We start from the raw sequence: 24,581 nt of genomic DNA on the forward strand, positions 1-24,581 counted from the left end.
CCCGATCACACCCACTGAACACAATCCCAATGGACCCAAACCCTTCCCAATCACACCCACTCTACACAATCCCAATGGACCCAAACCCTTTCCCGTTCACTCCCACTGTACACAATCCCAATGGACCCAAACCCCTTCCCGTTCACTCCCACTGAACACAATCCCAATGGACCCAAACATCTTCCCATTCACAACCACTGTACACAATCCAAATGGACACAAACCCCTTCCCATTCACTCCCACTGTACACAATTCCAATGGACACAAACCCATTCCCGTTCACTCCCACTTTACACAATCCCAATGGACCCAAACACCTTCCCGTTCACTCCCACTGTACACAATCCCAATGGACCAAACCCTTCCCGTTCACTCCCACTGTACACAATTCCAATGGACACAAACCCATTCCCGTTCACTCCCACTGTACACAATCCCAATGGACACAAACCCATTCCCGTTCACTCCCACTGTACACAATCATAATGGACCAAAACCCCTTCCCCTTCACTCCCAATGTACACAATCTCAATGGACCCAAACCCCTTCCCATTCACTTCCACTGTACACAATCCCAATGGACCCAAAACCCTTCCCGTTCACTCCCACTTTACACAATCCCAATGGACCCAAACACCTTCCCGTTCACTCCCACTGCACACAATCCCAATGGACCAAACCCTTCCCGTTCACTCCCACTGTACACAATCCCAATGGACCCAAACCCCTTCCCGTTCACTCCCACATGACACAATCGCAATGGACCCAAACCCATTCCGGTTCACTCCCACAGTAGACAATCCCAATGGACCAAAACACCTTCCCGTTCATTCCCACTGTACACAATCTCAATGGACCCAAACCCCATCCCGCTCACTCCCACTGTACACAATCCCAATTGACCCAAACCCCTTCCCATTTACTCCCACTGTACACAATCCCAATGGACCCAAACCCCTTCCCGTTCACTCCCACTGTACACAATCCCAATGGACCCAAACCCCTTCCCGTTCACTCCCACTGTACACAATCCCAACGGACCCAAACCCCTTCCCATTCACTCCCACTGTACACAATCCCAATGGACCAAAACCCCTTCCCGTTCACTCCCATTGTACACAATCCCAACGGACCCAAAACACTTCCCATTCACTCCCACTGTACACAATCCCAATGGACCCAAACCCCTTCCCGTTCACTCCCACTCGACACAATCCCAATGGACCCAAACCGCTTCCCATTCACTCCCAGTGTACACAATCCCAATGGACCCAAACCCCTTCCCATTCACTCCCACTCGACACAATCCCAACGGACCCAAACCCCTTTGCGTTCACACCCACTGTACACAATCACAATGGACCCAAACCCCTTCCCGTTCACGCCCACTGTACACAATCACAATCGACCCAAACCCCTTCGCGTTTACTCCCACTGTACTCAATCCCAATCGACCCAAACCTCTTCCCGTTCACTCCCACTGTACACAATACCAATGGACACAAACCCATTCCCGTTCACTCCCACTGTACACAATCCCAATGGACCCAACCCCCCTTCCCTTCACTCCCACAGTACACAATCCCAATGGATCCAAACCCCTTCCCGTTGACTCCAACTGTACACAATCCCAATGGGCACAAACCTCTTCCCGTTCACTCCCACTGTACACAATCCCAATGGATCAAAACCCCTTTCCGTTCACTCCCACTGTACACAATCCCAATGGACACAAACCTCTTCCCAATCACACCCACTGTACATAATCCCAATGGACCTAAACCCCTTCCCATTCACTCCCACTGTATACAATCCCAATGGACCCTAACCCCTTCCCGTTCACTCCCACTGTACACAATCCCAATGGACACAAACCCATTCCCGTTCACTCCCACTGTACACAATCATAATGGACCAAAACCCCTTCCCCTTCACTCCCAATGTACACAATCTCAATGGACCCAAACCCCTTCCCATTCACTCACTGTACACAATCCCAATGGACCCAAACCCCTTCCCGTTCAGTCCCACTATTCACAATCCCAATGGACCCAAACCCCTTCCCGTTCAGTCCCACTATTCACAATCCCAATGGACCCAAAACCCTTCCCGTTCACTCCCACTGTACACAATCCTAATGGACCCAAATTCCATCCCGTTCACTCCCACTGTACACAATCCCAATGGACACAAACACCTTCCCGTTCACTCCCACTGTACACAATCCAAATGGACCAAACCCTTCCCGTTCACTCCCACTGTACACAATCCCAATGGACCCAAACCTCTTCCCGTTCATTCCCACTGTACACAATCCGAATGGACCCAAACCCCTTCCCGTTCACTCCCACTGTACAGAATCCCAATGGACCCAACCCCCCTTCCCTTCACTCCCACAGTACACAATCCCAATGGACCCAAACCCCTTCCCGTCCACTCCCACTGTACACAATCCCAATATGCCCATACCCCTTCCCGTTCACTCCCACTGTACACAATCCCAATGGATCAAAACCCCTTCCCGTTCACTCCCACTGTACACAATCCCAATGGACCCAAAACTCTTCCCAATCACACCCACTGTACATAATCCCAATGGACTTAAACCCCTTCCCATTCACTCCCACTGTAACAATCCCAATGGACACAAACCCATTCCCGTTCACTAACACTGTACACAATCATAATGGACCAAAACCCCTTCCCCTTCACTCCCAATGTACACAATCTCAATGGACGCAAACCCCTTCCCATTCACTCACTGTACACAATCCCAATGGACCCAAGCCACTTCCCGTTCAGTCCCACTATTCACAATCCCAATGGATCCAAACCCTTCCCAATCACACCCACTGAACACAATCCCAATGGACCCAAACCCTTCCCAATCACACACACAATACACAATGCCAATGGACCCAAAACACTTCCCGTTCACTCCCACTGTACACAATCCTAATGGACACAAATTCCATCCCGTTCACTCCCACGTTACAAAATCCCAATGGACACAAACACCTTCCCGTTCACTCCCACTGTACACAATCCCAATGGACCCAAACCCCTTCCCGTTCACTCCCACTTGACACAATCTCAATGGACCCAAACCCATTCCGGTTCACTCCCACTGTAGACAATCCCAATGGACCAAAACCCCTTCCCGTTCATTCCCACTGTACACAATCTCAATGGCCCAAAACCTGTCCCGTTCAATCCCACTGTACACAATCCCAATTGACCCAAACCCCTTCCCATTCACTCCCACTGTACACAAACCCAATGGACCCAAACGCCTTCCCGTTCACTCACACTGTACACAACCCCAATGGACCCAAACCCCTTCCCGTTCACTCCCACTGTACACAATCCCAACGGACCCAAACCCCTTCCCATTCAATCCCACTGTACACAATCCCAATGGACCAAAACCCCTTCCCGTTCACTCCCATTGTACACAATCCCAATGGACCCAAACCGATTCCCATTCACTCCCACTGTACACAATCCCAATTGACCCAAACCACTTCCCATTTACTCCCACTGTACACAATCCCAATGGACCCAAACCCCTTCCCGTTCACTCTCACTGTACACAATCCCAACGGACCCAAACCCCTTCCCATTCACTCCCACTGTACACAATCCCAATGGACCAAAACCCCTTCCCGTTCACTCCCATTGTACACAATCCCAACGGACCCCAACCCCTTCCCATTCACTCCCACTGTACACAATCCCAATGGACCCAAACCCCTTCCCATTCACTCCCACTCGACACAATCCCAATGGACCCAAACCGCTTCCCATTCACTCCCAGTGTACACAATCCCAATGGACCCAAACCCCTTCCCATTCACTCCCACTCGACACAATCCCAACGGACCCAAACCCCTTCCCGTTCACACCCACTGTACACAATCACAATGGACCCAAACCCCTTCCCGTTCACTCCCACTGTACACAATCCCAATCGACCCAAACCCCTTCGCGTTTACTCCCACTGTACTCAATCCCAATGGACCCAAACCTCTTCCCGTTCACTCCCACTGGACACAATCCCAATGGACACAAACCCCTTCCCTTGACTCCCACTGTACGTAATCCCAATGGACCCAAACCCCTTTCCTTCACTCCCACTGTACACAATCCCAATGGACCAAAACCCCTTCCCGTTCACTCCCACTGTACACAATCCCAATGGACAAAAACCCATTCCCGATCACTCCCACTGTACACAATCCCAATGGACCCAAACCCCTTCCCGTTCACTTCCAGTATACACAATCCCAATGGATCCAAACCACTTCCCTTCACTCCCACAGTACACAATCCCAATGGACCCAAACCGCTTCCCAATCACACCCACTGTACATAATCCCAATGGACCTAAACCCCTTCCCATTCACTCCCACTGTATACAATCCCAATGAACCCTAACCCCTTCCCGTTCACTCCCACTGTACACAATCCCAATGGACACAAACCCATTCCCCTTCACTCCTAATGTACACAATCTCTATGGACCCAAACCCCTTCCCATTCACTCACTGTACACAATCCCAATGGACCCAAACGCCTTCCCGTTCACTCCCACTATTCACAATCCCAATGGACCCAAACCCTTCCCAATCACACCCACTGCACACAATCCCAATGGACCCAAACCTCTTCCCGTTCACACCCACTATTCACAATCCCAATCGACCCAAACCCTTCCCGATCACACCCACTGAACACAATCCCAATGGACCCAAAACCCTTCCCGTTCACTCCCACTGTGCACAATCCCAATGGACCCAAACTCTATCCCGTTCACTCCCACTTTACACAATCCCAATGGACACAAACACCTTCCCGTTCACTCCCACTGTACACAATCCCAATGGACCAAACCCTTCCCGTTCACTCCCACTGTACAGAATCCCAATGGACCCAAACCCCTTCTCGTTCAATCCAACTTGACACAATCTCAATGGACCCAAACCCATTCCGGTTCACTCCCACTGTAGACAATCCCAACGGACCCAAACCCCTTCCCATTCAATCCCACTGTACACAATCCCAATGGACCAAAACCCCTTCCCGTTCACTCCCATTGTACACAATCCCAATGGACCTAAACCCCTTCCCATTCACTCCCACTGTATACAATCCCAATGAACCCTAACCCCTTCCCGTTCACTCCCACTGTACACAATCCCAATGGACACAAACCCATTCCCCTTCACTCCTAATGTACACAATCTCTATGGACCCAAACCCCTTCCCATTCACTCACTGTACACAATCCCAATGGACACAAACGCCTTCCCGTTCACTCCCACTGTACACAATCCCAACGGACCCAAACCCCTTCCCATTCACTCCCACTGTACACAATCCCAATGGACCAAAACCCCTTCCCGTTCACTCCCATTGTACACAATCCCAACGGACCCCAACCCCTTCCCATTCACTCCCACTGTACACAATCCCAATGGACCCAAACCCCTTCCCATTCACTCCCACTCGACACAATCCCAATGGACCCAAACCGCTTCCCATTCACTCCCAGTGTACACAATCCCAATGGACCCAAACCCCTTCCCATTCACTCCCACTCGACACAATCCCAACGGACCCAAACCCCTTCCCGTTCACACCCACTGTACACAATCACAATGGACCCAAACCCCTTCCCGTTCACTCCCACTGTACACAATCCCAATCGACCCAAACCCCTTCGCGTTTACTCCCACTGTACTCAATCCCAATGGACCCAAACCTCTTCCCGTTCACTCCCACTGTACTCAATCCCAATGGACCCAAACCTCTTCCCGTTCACTCCCACTGGACACAATCCCAATGGACACAACCCCCTTCCCTTGACTCCCACTGTACGTAATCCCAATGGACCCAAACCCCTTTCCTTCACTCCCACTGTACACAATCTCAATGGACCCAAACCCCTTCCCGTTCACTCCCACTGTACACAATCCCAATGGACAAAAACCCATTTTCGATCACTCCCACTGTACACAATCCCAATGGACCCAAACCCCTTCCCGTTCACTTCCAGTATACACAATCCCAATGGATCCAAACCACTTCCCTTCACTCCCACAGTACACAATCCCAATGGACCCAAACCGCTTCCCAATCACACCCACTGTACATAATCCCAATGGACCTAAACCCCTTCCCATTCACTCCCACTGTATACAATCCCAATGAACCCTAACCCCTTCCCGTTCACTCCCACTGTACACAATCCCAATGGACACAAACCCATTCCCCTTCACTCCTAATGTACACAATCTCTATGGACCCAAACCCCTTCCCATTCACTCACTGTACACAATCCCAATGGACACAAACGCCTTCCCGTTCACTCCCACTGTACACAATCCCAATGGACCCAAACCCTTCCCAATCACACCCACTGCACACAATCCCAATGGACCCAAACCCTTCCCAATCACACACACTATACACAATGCCAATGGACCCAAACCTCTTCCCGTTCACACCCACTATTCACAATCCCAATCGACCCAAACCCTTCCCAATCACACCCACTGAACACAATCCCAATGGACCCAAACCCTTCCCAATCACACACACTATACACAATGCCAATGGACCCAAAACCCTTCCCGTTCACTCCCACTGTGCACAATCCCAATGGACCCAAACTCTATCCCGTTCACTCCCACTTTACACAATCCCTATGGACACAAACACCTTCCCGTTCACTCCCACTGTACACAATCCCAATGGACCAAACCCTTCCCGTTCACTCCCACTGTACAGAATCCCAATGGACCCAAACCCCTTCACATTCACTCCCACTGTACACAATCCCAATGGACCCAAACCCCTTCCCGTTCACTCCCACTGTGCACAATCCCAATGGACCCAAACTCTATCCCGTTCACTCCCACTTTACACAATCCCAATGGACACAAACACCTTCCCGTTCACTCCCACTGTACACAATCCCAATGGACCAAACCTTCCCGTTCACTCCCACTGTACAGAATCCCAATGGACCCAAACCCCTTCACATTCACTCCCACTGTACACAATCCCAATGGACCCAAACCCCTTCTCGTTCACTCCAACTTGACACAATCTCAATGGACCCAAACCCATTCCGGTTCACTCCCACTGTAGACAATCCCAATGGACCAAAACCCATTCCCGTTCACTCCCACTATTCACAATCCCAATCGACCCAAACCCTTCCCGATCACACCCACTGTACACAATCCCAATGGACCCAAACCCCTTCCCGTTCACTCCCACTGTACACAATCCCAATGGACCCAAACCCCTTCACGTTCACTCCCACTGAACACAATCCCAATGGACCCAAACATCTTCCCATTCACAACCACTATACACAATCCCAATGGACACAAACCCCTTCCCATTCACTCCCACTGTACACAATTCCAATGGACACAAACCCATTCCCGTTCACTCCCACTGAACACAATCCCAATGGACCCAAACATCTTCCCATTCACAACCACTATACACAATCCCAATGGACACAAACCCCTTCCCATTCACTCCCACTGTACACAATTCCAATGGACACAAACCCATTCCCGTTCACTCCCACTTTACACAATCCCAATGGACCCAAACACCTTCCCGTTCACTCCCACTGTACACAATCCCAATGGACCAAACCCTTCCCGTTCACTCCCACTGCACACAATCCCAATGGACCAAACCCTTCCCGTTCACTCCCACTGTACACAATTCCAATGGACACAAACCCATTCCCGTTCACTCCCACTGTACACAATCATAATGGACCAAAACCCCTTCCCCTTCACTCACAATGTACACAATCTCAATGGACCCTAACCCCTTCCCATTCACTTCCACTGTACACAATCCCAATGGACCCAAAACCCTTCCCGTTCACTCCCACTTTACACAATCCCAATGGAACCAAACACCTTCCCGTTCACTCCCACTGCACACAATCCCAATGGACCAAACCCTTCCCGTTCACTCCCACTGTACACAATCCCAATGGACCCAAACCCCTTCCCGTTCACTCCCACATGACACAATCGCAATGGACCCAAACCCATTCCGGTTCACTCCCACAGTAGACAATCCCAATGGACCAACACACCTTCCCGTTCACTCCCACTGTACACAATCTCAATGGCCCAAACCCCATCCCGCTCACTCCCACTGTACACAATCTCAATTGACCCAAACCCCTTCCCATTTACTCCCACTGTACACAATCCCAATGGACCCAAACCCCTTCCCGTTCACTCCCACTGTACACAATCCCAATGGACCCAAACCCCTTCCCGTTCACTCCCACTGTACACAATCCCAACGGACCCAAACCCCTTCCCATTCACTCCCACTGTACACAATCCCAATGGACCAAAACCCCTTCCCGTTCACTCCCATTGTACACAATCCCAACGGACCCAAAACCCTTCCCATTCACTCCCACTGTACACAATCCCAATGGACCCAAACCCCTTCCCGTTCACTCCCACTCGACACAATCCCAATGGACCCAAACCGCTTCCCATTCACTCCCAGTGTACACAATCGCAATGGACCCAAACCCCTTCCCATTCACTCCTGCTCGACACAATCCCAACGGACCCAAACCCCTTCGCGTTCACACCCACTGTACACAATCACAATGGACCCAAACCCCTTCCCGTTCACTCCCACTGTACACAATCCCAATCGACCCAAACCCCTTCGCGTTTACTCCCACTGTACTCAATCCCAATGGACCCAAACCTCTTCCCGTTCACTCCCACTGTACACAATCCCAATGGACACAAACCCATTCCCGTTCACTCCCACTGTACACAATCCCAATGGACCCAACCCCCCTTCCCTTCACTCCCACAGTACACAATCCCAATGGATCCAAACCCCTTCCCGTTGACTCCAACTGTACACAATCCCAATGGGCACAAACCTCTTCCCGTTCACTCCCACGGTACACAATCCCAATGGATCAAAACCCCTTTCCGTTCACTCCCACTGTACACAATCCCAATGGACCCAAACCTCTTCCCAATCACACCCACTGTACATCATCCCAATGGACCTAAACCCCTTCACATTCACTCCCACTGTATACAATCCCAATGGACCCTAACCCCTTCCCGTTCACTCCCACTGTACACAATCCCAATGGACACAAACCCATTCCCGTTCACTCCCACTGTACACAATCATAATGGACCAAAACCCCTTCCCCTTCACTCCCAATGTACACAATCTCAATGGACCCAAACCCCTTCCCATTCACTCACTGTACACAATCCCAATGGAACCAAACACCTTCCCGTTCACTCCCACTGCACACAATCCCAATGGACCAAACCCTTCCCGTTCACTCCCACTGTACACAATCCCAATGGACCCAAACCCCTTCCCGTTCACTTCCAGTATACACAATCCCAATGGATCCAAACCACTTCCCTTCACTCCCACAGTACACAATCCCAATGGACCCAAACCGCTTCCCAATCACACCCACTGTACATAATCCCAATGGACCTAAACCCCTTCCCATTCACTCCCACTGTATACAATCCCAATGAACCCTAACCCCTTCCCGTTCACTCCCACTGTACACAATCCCAATGGACACAAACCCATTCCCCTTCACTCCTAATGTACACAATCTCTATGGACCCAAACCCCTTCCCATTCACTCACTGTACACAATCCCAATGGACACAAACGCCTTCCCGTTCACTCCCACTGTACACAATCCCAATGGACCCAAACCCTTCCCAATCACACCCACTGCACACAATCCCAATGGACCCAAACCCTTCCCAATCACACACACTATACACAATGCCAATGGACCCAAACCTTTTCCCGTTCACACCCACTATTCACAATCCCAATCGACCCAAACCCTTCCCAATCACACCCACTGAACACAATCCCAATGGACCCAAACCCTTCCCAATCACACACACTATACACAATGCCAATGGACCCAAAACCCTTCCCGTTCACTCCCACTGTGCACAATCCCAATGGACCCAAACTCTATCCCGTTCACTCCCACTTTACACAATCCCTATGGACACAAACACCTTCCCGTTCACTCCCACTGTACACAATCCCAATGGACCAAACCCTTCCCGTTCACTCCCACTGTACAGAATCCCAATGGACCCAAACCCCTTCACATTCACTCCCACTGTACACAATCCCAATGGACCCAAACCCCTTCCCGTTCACTCCCACTGTGCACAATCCCAATGGACCCAAACTCTATCCCGTTCACTCCCACTTTACACAATCCCAATGGACACAAACACCTTCCCGTTCACTCCCACTGTACACAATCCCAATGGACCAAACCCTTCCCGTTCACTCCCACTGTACAGAATCCCAATGGACCCAAACCCCTTCACATTCACTCCCACTGTACACAATCCCAATGGACCCAAACCCCTTCTCGTTCACTCCAACTTGACACAATCTCAATGGACCCAAACCCATTCCGGTTCACTCCCACTGTAGACAATCCCAATGGACCAAAACCCATTCCCGTTCACTCCCACTATTCACAATCCCAATCGACCCAAACCCTTCCCGATCACACCCACTGTACACAATCCCAATGGACCCAAACCCCTTCCCGTTCACTCCCACTGTACACAATCCCAATGGACCCAAACCCCTTCACGTTCACTCCCACTGAACACAATCCCAATGGACCCAAACATCTTCCCATTCACAACCACTATACACAATCCCAATGGACACAAACCCCTTCCCATTCACTCCCACTGTACACAATTCCAATGGACACAAACCCATTCCCGTTCACTCCCACTGAACACAATCCCAATGGACCCAAACATCTTCCCATTCACAACCACTATACACAATCCCAATGGACACAAACCCCTTCCCATTCACTCCCACTGTACACAATTCCAATGGACACAAACCCATTCCCGTTCACTCCCACTTTACACAATCCCAATGGACCCAAACACCTTCCCGTTCACTCCCACTGTACACAATCCCAATGGACCAAACCCTTCCCGTTCACTCCCACTGCACACAATCCCAATGGACCAAACCCTTCCCGTTCACTCCCACTGTACACAATTCCAATGGACACAAACCCATTCCCGTTCACTCCCACTGTACACAATCATAATGGACCAAAACCCCTTCCCCTTCACTCACAATGTACACAATCTCAATGGACCCTAACCCCTTCCCATTCACTTCCACTGTACACAATCCCAATGGACCCAAAACCCTTCCCGTTCACTCCCACTTTACACAATCCCAATGGAACCAAACACCTTCCCGTTCACTCCCACTGCACACAATCCCAATGGACCAAACCCTTCCCGTTCACTCCCACTGTACACAATCCCAATGGACCCAAACCCCTTCCCGTTCACTCCCACATGACACAATCGCAATGGACCCAAACCCATTCCGGTTCACTCCCACAGTAGACAATCCCAATGGACCAAAACACCTTCCCGTTCACTCCCACTGTACACAATCTCAATGGCCCAAACCCCATCCCGCTCACTCCCACTGTACACAATCCCAATTGACCCAAACCCCTTCCCATTTACTCCCACTGTACACAATCCCAATGGACCCAAACCCCTTCCCGTTCACTCCCACTGTACACAATCCCAATGGACCCAAACCCCTTCCCGTTCACTCCCACTGTACACAATCCCAACGGACCCAAACCCCTTCCCATTCACTCCCACTGTACACAATCCCAATGGACCAAAACCCCTTCCCGTTCACTCCCATTGTACACAATCCCAACGGACCCAAAACCCTTCCCATTCACTCCCACTGTACACAATCCCAATGGACCCAAACCCCTTCCCGTTCACTCCCACTCGACACAATCCCAATGGACCCAAACCGCTTCCCATTCACTCCCAGTGTACACAATCGCAATGGACCCAAACCCCTTCCCATTCACTCCCACTCGACACAATCCCAACGGACCCAAACCCCTTCGCGTTCACACCCACTGTACACAATCACAATGGACCCAAACCCCTTCCCGTTCACTCCCACTGTACACAATCCCAATCGACCCAAACCCCTTCGCGTTTACTCCCACTGTACTCAATCCCAATGGACCCAAACCTCTTCCCGTTCACTCCCACTGTACACAATCCCAATGGACACAAACCCATTCCCGTTCACTCCCACTGTACACAATCCCAATGGACCCAACCCCCCTTCCCTTCACTCCCACAGTACACAATCCCAATGGATCCAAACCCCTTCCCGTTGACTCCAACTGTACACAATCCCAATGGGCACAAACCTCTTCCCGTTCACTCCCACTGTACACAATCCCAATGGATCAAAACCCCTTTCCGTTCACTCCCACTGTACACAATCCCAATGGACCCAAACCTCTTCCCAATCACACCCACTGTACATCATCCCAATGGACCTAAACCCCTTCACATTCACTCCCACTGTATACAATCCCAATGGACCCTAACCCCTTCCCGTTCACTCCCACTGTACACAATCCCAATGGACACAAACCCATTCCCGTTCACTCCCACTGTACACAATCATAATGGACCAAAACCCATTCCCCTTCACTCCCAATGTACACAATCTCAATGGACCCAAACCCCTTCCCATTCACTCACTGTACACAATCCCAATGGACCCAAACCCCTTCCCGTTCAGTCCCACTATTCACAATCCCAATGGACCCAAACCCTTCCCGATCACACCCACTGAACACAATCCCAATGGACCCAAACCCCTTCCCGTTCAGTCCCACTATTCACAATCCCAATGGACCCAAAACCCTTCCCGTTCACTCCCACTGTACACAATCCTAATGGACCCAAATTCCATCCCGTTCACTCCCACTGTGCACAATCCCAATGGACACAAACACCTTCCCGTTCACTCCCACTGTACACAATCCAAATGGACCAAACCCTTCCCGTTCACTCCCACTGTACACAATCCCAATGGACCCAAACCTCTTCCCGTTCATTCCCACTGTACACAATCCGAATGGACCCAAACCCCTTCCCGTTCACTCCCACTGTACAGAATCCCAATGGACCCAACCCCCCTTCCCTTCACTCCCACAGTACACAATCCTAATGGACCAAAACCCCTTCCCGTCCACTCCCACTGTACACAATCCCAATATGCCCATACCCCTTCCCGTTCACTCCCGCTGTACACAATCCCAATGGATCAAAACCCCTTCCCGTTCACTCCCACTGTACACAATCCCAATGGACCCAAAACTCTTCCCAATCACACCCACTGTACATAATCCCAATGGACTTAAACCCCTTCCCATTCACTCCCACTGTACACAATCCCAATGGACACAAACCCATTCCCGTTCACTCACACTGTACACAATCATAATGGACCAAAACCCCTTCCCCTTCACTCCCAATGTACACAATCTCAATGGACGCAAACCCCTTCCCATTCACTCACTGTACACATTCCCAATGGACCCAAGCCCCTTCCCGTTCAGTCCCACTATTCACAATCCCAATGGATCCAAACCCTTCCCGATCACACCCACTGAACACAATCCCAATGGACCCAAACCCTTCCCAATCACACACACAATACACAATGCCAATGGACCCAAAACCCTTCCCGTTCACTCCCACTGTACACAATCCTAATGGACACAAATTCCATCCCGGTCACTCCCACGTTACACAATCCCAATGGACACAAACACCTTCCCGTTCACTCCCACTGTACACAATCCCAATGGACCCAAACCCCTTCCCGTTCACTCCCACTTGACACAATCTCAATGGACCCAAACCCATTCCGGTTCACTCCCACTGTAGACAATCCCTGTGGACCAAAACCCCTTCCCGTTCATTCCCACTGTACACAATCTCAATGGCCAAACCCTGTCCCGTTCAATCCCACTGTACACAATCCCAATTGACCCAAACCCCTTCCCATTCACTCCCACTGTACACAATCCCAATGGACCCAAACGCCTTCCCGTTCACTCACACTGTACACAACCCCAATGGATCCAAACCCCTTCCCGTTCACTCCCACTGTACACAATCCCAACGGACCCAAACCCCTTCCCATTCAATCCCACTGTACACAATCCCAATGGACCAAAACCCCTTCCCGTTCACTCCCATTGTACACAATCCAAATGGACCCAAACCGATTCCCATTCAGTCCCACTGTACACAATCCCAATTGACCCAAACCACTTCCCATTTACTCGCACTGTACACAATCCCAATGGACCCAAACCCCTTCCCGTTCACTCCCACTGTACACAATCCCAACGGACCCAAACCCCTTCCCATTCACTCCCACTGTACACAATCCCAATGGACCAAAACCCCTTCCCGTTCACTCCCATTGTACACAATCCCAACGGACCCCAACCCCTTCCCATTCACTCCCACTGTACACAATCTCAATGGACCCAAACCCCTTCCCATTCACTCCCACTCGACACAATCCCAATGGACCCAAACCGCTTCCCATTCACTCCCAGTGTACACAATCCCAATGGACCCAAACCCCTTCCCATTCACTCCCACTCGACACAATCCCAATGGACACAAACCCCTTCGCGTTCACTCCCACTATACACAATGCCAAAGGACCCAAAACCCTTCCCGTTCACTCCCACTGTGCACAATCCCAATGGACCCAAACTCTATCCCGTTCACTCCCACTTTACACAATCCCTATGGACACAAACACCTTCCCGTTCACTCCCACTGTACACAATCCCAATGGACCAAACCCTTCCCGTTCACTCCCACTGTACAGAATCCCAATGGACCCAAACCCCTTCACATTCACTCCCACTGTACACAATCCCAATGGACCCAAACCCCTTCCCGTTCACTCCCACTGTGCACAATCCCAATGGACCCAAACTCTATCCCGTTCACTCCCACTTTACACAATCCCAATGGACACAAACACCTTCCCGTTCACTCCCACTGTACACAATCCCAATGGACCAAACCCTTCCCGTTCACTCCCACTGTACAGAATCCCAATGGACCCAAACCCCTTCACATTCACTCCCACTGTACACAATCCCAATGGACCCAAACCCCTTCTCGTTCACTCCAACTTGACACAATCTCAATGGACCCAAACCCATTCCGGTTCACTCCCACTGTAGACAATCCCAATGGACCAAAACCCATTCCCGTTCACTCCCACTATTCACAATCCCAATCGACCCAAACCCTTCCCGATCACACCCACTGTACACAATCCCAATGGACCCAAACCCCTTCCCGTTCACACCCACTGTACACAATCCCAATGGACCCAAACCCCTTCACGTTCACTCCCACTGAACACAATCCCAATGGACCCAAACATCTTCCCATTCACAACCACTATACACAATCCCAATGGACACAAACCCCTTCCCATTCACTCCCACTGTACACAATTCCAATGGACACAAACCCATTCCCGTTCACTCCCACTGAACACAATCCCAATGGACCCAAACATCTTCCCATTCACAACCACTATACACAATCCCAATGGACACAAACCCCTTCCCATTCACTCCCACTGTACACAATTCCAATGGACACAAACCCATTCCCGTTCACTCCCACTTTACACAATCCCAATGGACCCAAACACCTTCCCGTTCACTCCCACTGTACACAATCCCAATGGACCAAACCCTTCCCGTTCACTCCCACTGCACACAATCCCAATGGACCAAACCCTTCCCGTTCACTCCCACTGTACACAATTCCAATGGACACAAACCCATTCCCGTTCACTCCCACTGTACACAATCATAATGGACCAAAACCCCTTCCCCTTCACTCACAATGTACACAATCTCAATGGACCCTAACCCCTTCCCATTCACTTCCACTGTACACAATCCCAATGGACCCAAAACCCTTCCCGTTCACTCCCACTTTACACAATCCCAATGGAACCAAACACCTTCCCGTTCACTCCCACTGCACACAATCCCAATGGACCAAACCCTTCCCGTTCACTCCCACTGTACACAATCCCAATGGACCCAAACCCCTTCCCGTTCACTCCCACATGACACAATCGCAATGGACCCAAACCCATTCCGGTTCACTCCCACAGTAGACAATCCCAATGGACCAAAACACCTTCCCGTTCACTCCCACTGTACACAATCTCAATGGCCCAAACCCCATCCCGCTCACTCCCACTGTACACAATCCCAATTGACCCAAACCCCTTCCCATTTACTCCCACTGTACACAATCCCAATGGACCCAAACCCCTTCCCGTTCACTCCCACTGTACACAATCCCAATGGACCCAAACCCCTTCCCGTTCACTCCCACTGTACACAATCCCAACGGAACCAAACCCCTTCCCATTCACTCCCACTGTACACAATCCCAATGGACCAAAACCCCTTCCCGTTCACTCCCATTGTACACAATCCCAACGGACCCAAAACCCTTCCCATTCACTCCCACTGTACACAATCCCAATGGACCCAAACCCCTTCCCGTTCACTCCCACTCGACACAATCCCAATGGACCCAAACCGCTTCCCATTCACTCCCAGTGTACACAATCGCAATGGACCCAAACCCCTTCCCATTCACTCCCACTCGACACAATCCCAACGGACCCAAACCCCTTCGCGTTCACACCCACTGTACACAATCACAATGGACCCAAACCCCTTCCCGTTCACTCCCACTGCACACAATCCCAATCGACCCAAACCCCTTCGCGTTTACTCCCACTGTACTCAATCCCAATGGACCCAAACCTCTTCCCGTTCACTCCCACTGTACACAATCCCAATGGACACAAACCCATTCCCGTTCACTCCCACTGTACACAATCCCAATGGACCCAACCCCCCTTCCCTTCACTCCCACAGTACACAATCCCAATGGATCCAAACCCCTTCCCGTTGACTCCAACTGTACACAATCCCAATGGGCACAAACCTCTTCCCGTTCACTCCCACTGTACACAATCCCAATGGATCAAAACCCCTTTCCGTTCACTCCCACTGTACACAATCCCAATGGACCCAAACCTCTTCCCAATCACACCCACTGTACATCATCCCAATGGACCTAAACCCCTTCACATTCACTCCCACTGTATACAATCCCAATGGACCCTAACCCCTTCCCGTTCACTCCCACTGTACACAATCCCAATGGACACAAACCCATTCCCGTTCACTCCCACTGTACACAATCATAATGGACCAAAACCCCTTCCCCTTCACTCCCAATGTACACAATCTCAATGGACCCAAACCCCTTCCCATTCACTCACTGTACACAATCCCAATGGACCCAAACCCCTTCCCGTTCAGTCCCACTATTCACAATCCCAATGGACCCAAACCCTTCCCGATCACACCCACTGAACACAATCCCAATGGACCCAAACCCCTTCCCGTTCAGTCCCACTATTCACAATCCCAATGGACCCAAAACCCTTCCCGTTCACTCCCACTGTACACAATCCTAATGGACCCAAATTCCATCCCGTTCACTCCCACTGTGCACAATCCCAATGGACACAAACACCTTCCCGTTCACTCCCACTGTACACAATCCAAATGGACCAAACCCTTCCCGTTCACTCCCACTGTACACAATCCCAATGGACCCAAACCTCTTCCCGTTCATTCCCACTGTACACAATCCGAATGGACCCAAACCCCTTCCCGTTCACTCCCACTGTACAGAATCCCAATGGACCCAACCCCCCTTCCCTTCACTCCCACAGTACACAATCCTAATGGACCAAAACCCCTTCCATCCACTCCCACTGTACACAATCCCAATATGCCCATACCCCTTCCTGTTCACTCCCGCTGTACACAATCCCAATGGATCAAAACCCCTTCCCGTTCACTCCCACTGTACACAATCCCAATGGACCCAAAACTCTTCCCAATCACACCCACTGTACATAATCCCAATGGACTTAAACCCCTTCCCATTCACTCCCACTGTACACAATCCCAATGGACACAAACCCATTCCCGTTCACTCACACTGTACACAATCATAATGGACCAAAACCCCTTCCCCTTCACTCCCAATGTACACAATCTCAATGGACGCAAACCCCTTCCCATTCACTCACTGTACACAATCCCAATGGACCCAAGCCCCTTCCCGTTCAGTCCCACTATTCACAATCCCAATGGATCCAAACCCTTCCCGATCACACCCACTGAACACAATCCCAATGGACCCAAACCCTTCCCAATCACACACACAATACACAATGCCAATGGACCCAAAACCCTTCCCGTTCACTCCCACTGTACACAATCCTAATGGACACAAATTCCATCCCGTTCACTCCCACGTTACACAATCCCAATGGACACAAACACCTTCCCGTTCACTCCCACTGTACACAATCCCAATGGACCCAAACCCCTTCCCGTTCACTCCCACTTGACACAATCTCAATGGACCCAAACCCATTCCGGTTCACTCCCACTGTAGACAATCCCTGTGGACCAAAACCCCTTCCCGTTCATTCCCACTGTACACAATCTCAATGGCCAAACCCTGTCCCGTTCAATCCCACTGTACACAATCCCAATTGACCCAAACCCCTTCCCATTCACTCCCACTGTACACAATCCCAATGGACCCAAACGCCTTCCCGTTCACTCACACTGTACACAACCCCAATGGATCCAAACCCCTTCCCGTTCACTCCCACTGTACACAATCCCAACGGACCCAAACCCCTTCCCATTCAATCCCACTGTACACAATCCCAATGGACCAAAACCCCTTCCCGTTCACTCCCATTGTACACAATCCAAATGGACCCAAACCGATTCCCATTCAGTCCCACTGTACACAATCCCAATTGACCCAAACCACTTCCCATTTACTCCCACTGTACACAATCCCAATGGACCCAAACCCCTTCCCGTTCACTCCCACTGTACACAATCCCAACGGACCCAAACCCCTTCCCATTCACTCCCACTGTACACAATCCCAATGGACCAAAACCCCTTCCCGTTCACTCCCATTGTACACAATCCCAACGGACCCCAACCCTTTCCCATTCACTCCCACTGTACACAATCCCAATGGACCCAAACCCCTTCCCATTCACTCCCACTCGACACAATCCCAATGGACCCAAACCGCTTCCCATTCACTCCCAGTGTACACAATCCCAATGGACCCAAACCCCTTCCCATTCACTCCCACTCGACACAATCCCAACGGACCCAAACCCCTTCCCGTTCACACCCACTGTACACAATCCCAATGGACACAAACCCCTTCCCATTCACTCCCACTGTACACAATCCCAATGGACCCAAACCCCTTCCCGTTCACTCCCACTGTACACAATCCCAATGGACACAAACCCCTTCCCATTCTCACCCACTGTACACAATCCCAATGGACACAAACCCCTTCCCATTCACTCCCACTGTACACAATCCCAATGGACACAAACCCCTTCCCATTCACTCCCACTGTACACAATCACAATGGACCCAAACCCCTTCCCGCTCACTCCCACTGTACACAATCCCAATCGACCCAAACCCCTTCGCGTTTACTCCCACTGTACTCAATCCCAATGGACCCAAACCTCTTCCCGTTCACTCCCACTGTACACAATCCCAAAGGACACAAACCCCTTCCCTTGACTCCCACTGTACGTAATCCCAATGGACCCAAACCCCTTCCCTTCACTCCCACTGTACACAATCTCAATGGACCCAAACCCCTTCCCGTTCACTCCCAGTGTACACAATCCCAATGGACAAAAACCCATTCCCGATCACTCCCACTGTACACAATCCCAATGGACCCAAACCCCTTCCCGTTCACTTCCAGTATACACAATCCCAATGGATCCAAACCACGTCCCTTCACTCCCACAGTACACAATCCCAATGGACCCAAACCGCTTCCCAATCACACCCACTGTACATAATCCCAATGGACCTAAACCCTTCCCATTCACTCCCACTGTATACAATCCCAATGAACCCTAACCCCTTCCCGTTCACTCCCACTGTATACAATCCCAATGAACCCTAACCCCTTCCCGTTCACTCTCACTGTACACAATCATAATGGACCAAAACCCCTTCCCCTTCACTCCCAATGTACACAATCTCAATGGACCCAAACCCCTTCCCATTCACTCACTGTACACAATCCCAATGGACCCAAACCCCTTCCCGTTCAGTCCCACTATTCACAATCCCAATGGACCCAAAACCTTCCCGATCACACACACAAAACACAACGCCAATGGACCCAAAACCCTTCCCGTTCACTCCCACTGTACAGAATCCCAATGGACCCAACCCCCCTTCCCTTCACTCCCACTGTACACAATCCGAATGGACCCAAACCCCTTCCCATTCACTCCCACTGTACACAATGCCAATGGACCCAAAACCCTTCCCGTTCACTCCCACTGTGCACAATCCCAATGGACCCAAACTCTATCCCGTTCACTCCCACTTTACACAATCCCAATGGACCCAAACCCCTTCCCGTTCACTCCCACTGTACACAATGCCAATGGACCCAAAACCCTTCCCGTTCACTCCCACTGTGCACAATCCCAATGGACCCAAACTCTATCCCGTTTACTCCCACTTTACACAATCCCAATGGACACAAACACCTTCCCGTTCACTCCCACTGTACACAATCCCAATGGACCAAACCCTTCCCGTTCATTCCCACTGTACAGAATCCCAATGGACCCAAACCCCTTCCCGTTCACTCCAACTTGACACAATCTCAATGGACCCAAACCCATTCCGGTTCACTCCCACTGTAGACAATCCCAATGGACCAAAACCCATTCCCGTTCACTCCCACTGTACACAATCCCAATCGACCCAAACCCTTCCCAATCACACACACTATACACAATCCCAATGGACCCAAACCCCTTCCCGTTCACTCCCACTATTCACAATCCCAATCGACCCAAACCCTTCCCGATCACACGCACTGTACACAATCCCAATCGACCCAAACCCCTTCCCGTTCACTCCCACTATTCACAATCCCAATCGACCCAAACCCTTCCCGTTCACTCCCACTGTACACAATCCCAATGGACCCAAACCCCTTCCCGATCACACCCACTGAACACAATCCCAATGGACCCAAACCACTTCCCGTTCACTCCCACTGTACACAATCCCAATGGACCCAAAACCCTTCCCATTCACCCCCACTATACACAATGCCAATGGACCCAAAACCCTTCCCGTTCACACCCACTCTACACAATCCCAATGGACCCAAACCCTTTCCCGTTCACTCCCACTGTACACAATGCCAATGGACCAAAAACCCTTCCCGTTCACTCCCACTGTACACAATCCCAATGGACCCAAACCCCTTCCCGTTCACTCCCACTGAACACAATCCCATTGGACCCAAACATCTTCCCATTCACAACCACTGTACACAATCCCAATGGACACAAACCCCTTCCCATTCACTCCCACTGTACACAATTCCAATGGACACAAACCCATTCCCGTTCACTCCCACTTTACACAATCCCAATGGACCCAAACACCTTCCCGTTCACTCCCACTGTACACAATCCCAATGGACCAAACCCTTCCCGTTCACTCCCACTGTACACAATTCCAATGGACACAAACCCATTCCCGTTCACTCCCACTGTACACAATCCCAATGGACACAAACCCATTCCCGTTCACTCCCACTGTACACAATCATAATGGACCAAAACCCCTTCCCCTTCACTCCCAATGTACACAATCTCAATGGACCCAAACCCCTTCCCATTCACTTCCACTGTACACAATCCCAATGGACCCCAAACCCTTCCCGTTCACTCCCACTTTACACAATCCAAATGGAACCAAACACCTTCCCGTTCACTCCCACTGCACACAATCCCAATGGAGCAAACCCTTCCCGTTCACTCCCACTGTACACAATCCCAATGGACCCAAACCCCTTCCCGTTCACTCCCACATGACACAATCGCAATGGACCCAAACCCATTCCGGTTCACTCCCACAGTAGACAATCCCAATGGACCAAAACACCTTCCCGTTCATTCCCACTGTACACAATCTCAATGGACCCAAACCCCATCCCGATCAGTCCCACTGTACACAATCCCAATTGACCCAAACCCCTTCCCATTTACTCCCATTGTACACAATCCCAATGGACCCAAACCCCTTCCCGTTCAATCCCACTGTACACAATCCCAATGGACCCAAACCCCTTCCCGTTCACTCCCACTGTACACAATCCCAACGGACCCAAACCCCTTCCCATTCACTCCCACTGTACACAATCCCAATGGACCAAAACCCCTTCCCGTTCACTCCCATTGTACACAATCCCAACGGACCCAAAACCCTTCCCATTCACTCCCACTGTACACAATCCCAATGGACCCAAACCCCTTCCCGTTCACTCCCACTCGACACAATCCCAATGGACCCAAACCGTTTCCCATTCACTCCCACTGTACACAATCCCAATTGACCCAAACCCCTTCCCGTTCACTCCCACTGTACACAATCCCAATCGATGCAAACCCCTTCGCGTTTACTCCCACTGTACTCAATCCCAATGGACCCAAATCTCTTCCCGTTCACTCCCACTGTACACAATCCCAATGGATCCAAACCCCTTCCCGTTGACTCCAACTGTACACAATCCCAATGGGCACAAACCTCTTCCCGTTCACTCCCACTGTACACAATCCCAATTGATCAAAACCCCTTCCCGTTCACTCCCACTGTACACAATCCCAATGGACCCAAACCTCTTCCCAATCACACCCACTGTACATAATCCCAATGGACCTAAACCCCTTCCCATTCACTCCCACTGTATACAATCCCAATGGACCCTAACCCCTTCCCGTTCACTCCCACTGTACACAATCCCAATGGACACAAACCCATTCCCGTTCACTCACACTGTACACAATCATAATGGACCAAAACCCCTTCCCCTTCACTCCCAATGTACACAATCTCAATGGACCCAAACCCCTTCCCATTCACTCACTGTACACAATCCCAATGGACCCAAACCCCTTCCCGTTCAGTCCCACTATTCACAATCCCAATGGACCCAAACCCTTCCCGATCACACCCACTGAACACAATCCCAATGGACCCAAACCCCTTCCCGTTCACTCCCACTGTACACAATCCTAATGGACCCAAATTCCATCCCGTTCACTCCCACTGTACACAATCCCAATGGACACAAACACCTTCCCGTTCACTCCCACTGTACAGAATCCCAATGGACCCAACCCCCCTTCCCTTCACTCCCACAGTACACAATCCTAATGGACCCAAACCTCTTCCCGTTCATTCCCACTGTACAAAATCCGAATGGACCCAAACCCCTTCCCGTTCACTCCCACTGTACAGAATCCCAATGGACCCAACCCCCCTTCCCTTCACTCCCACAGTACACAATCCTAATGGACCAAAACCCCTTCCCGTCCACTCCCACTGTACACAATCCCAATATGCTCATACCCCTTCCCGTTCACTCCCGCTGTACACAGTCCCAATGGATCAAAACCCCTTCCCGTTCACTCCCACTGTACACAATCCCAATGGACCCAAAACTCTTCCCAATCACACCCACTGTACATAATCCCAATGGACTTAAACCCCTTCCCATTCACTCCCACTGTACACAATCGCAATGGACACAAACCCATTCCCGTTCACTCACACTGTACACAATCATAATGGACCAAAACCCCTTCCCCTTCACTCCCACTGTACACAATCCTAATGGACACAAATTCCATCCCGTTCACTCCAACGTTACACAATCCCAATGGACACAAACACCTTCCCGTTCACTCCCACTGTACACAATCCCAATGGACCCAAACCCCTTCCCGTTCACTCCCACTTGACACAATCTCAATGGACCCAAACCCATTCCGGTTCACTCGCACTGTAGACAATCCCAAGGGACCAAAACCCCTTCCCGTTCATTCCCACTGTACACAATCTCAATGGCCCAAACCCTGTCCCGTTCAATCCCACTGTACACAATCCCAATTGACCCAAACCCCTTCCCATTCACTCCCACTGTACACAATCCCAATGGACCCAAACGCCTTCCCGTTCACTCACACTGTACACAACCCCAATGGATCCAAACCCCTTCCCGTTCACTCCCACTGTACACAATCCCAACGGACCCAAACCCCTTCCCATTCAATCCCACTGTACACAATCCCAATGGACCAAAACCCTTTCCCGTTCACTCCCATTGTACACAATCCCAATGGACCCAAACCGATTCCCATTCACTCCCACTGTACACAATCCCAATTGACCCAAACCACTTCCCATTTACTCCCACTGTACACAATCCCAATGGACCCAAACCCCTTCCCGTTCACTCCCACTGTACACAATCCCAACGGACCCAAACCCCTTCCCATTCACTCCCACTGTACACAATCCCAATGGACCAAAACCCCTTCCCGT

At 50.8% G+C, this 24,581-nt stretch overlaps 1 protein-coding gene across 1 annotated transcript in view; it reads left to right on the forward strand.

The window, feature by feature from the left end:
* Positions 1 to 24,581, forward strand: part of LOC140395884 (complement factor B-like) — a 411,298-nt gene that overhangs the window by 41,909 nt on the left and 344,808 nt on the right. The gene's annotated exons all lie outside the window — the stretch shown is intronic.

This window comes from Scyliorhinus torazame, chromosome 19 (assembly GCF_047496885.1).
Source record: "Scyliorhinus torazame isolate Kashiwa2021f chromosome 19, sScyTor2.1, whole genome shotgun sequence".
NCBI lineage: Eukaryota > Metazoa > Chordata > Chondrichthyes > Carcharhiniformes > Scyliorhinidae > Scyliorhinus > Scyliorhinus torazame.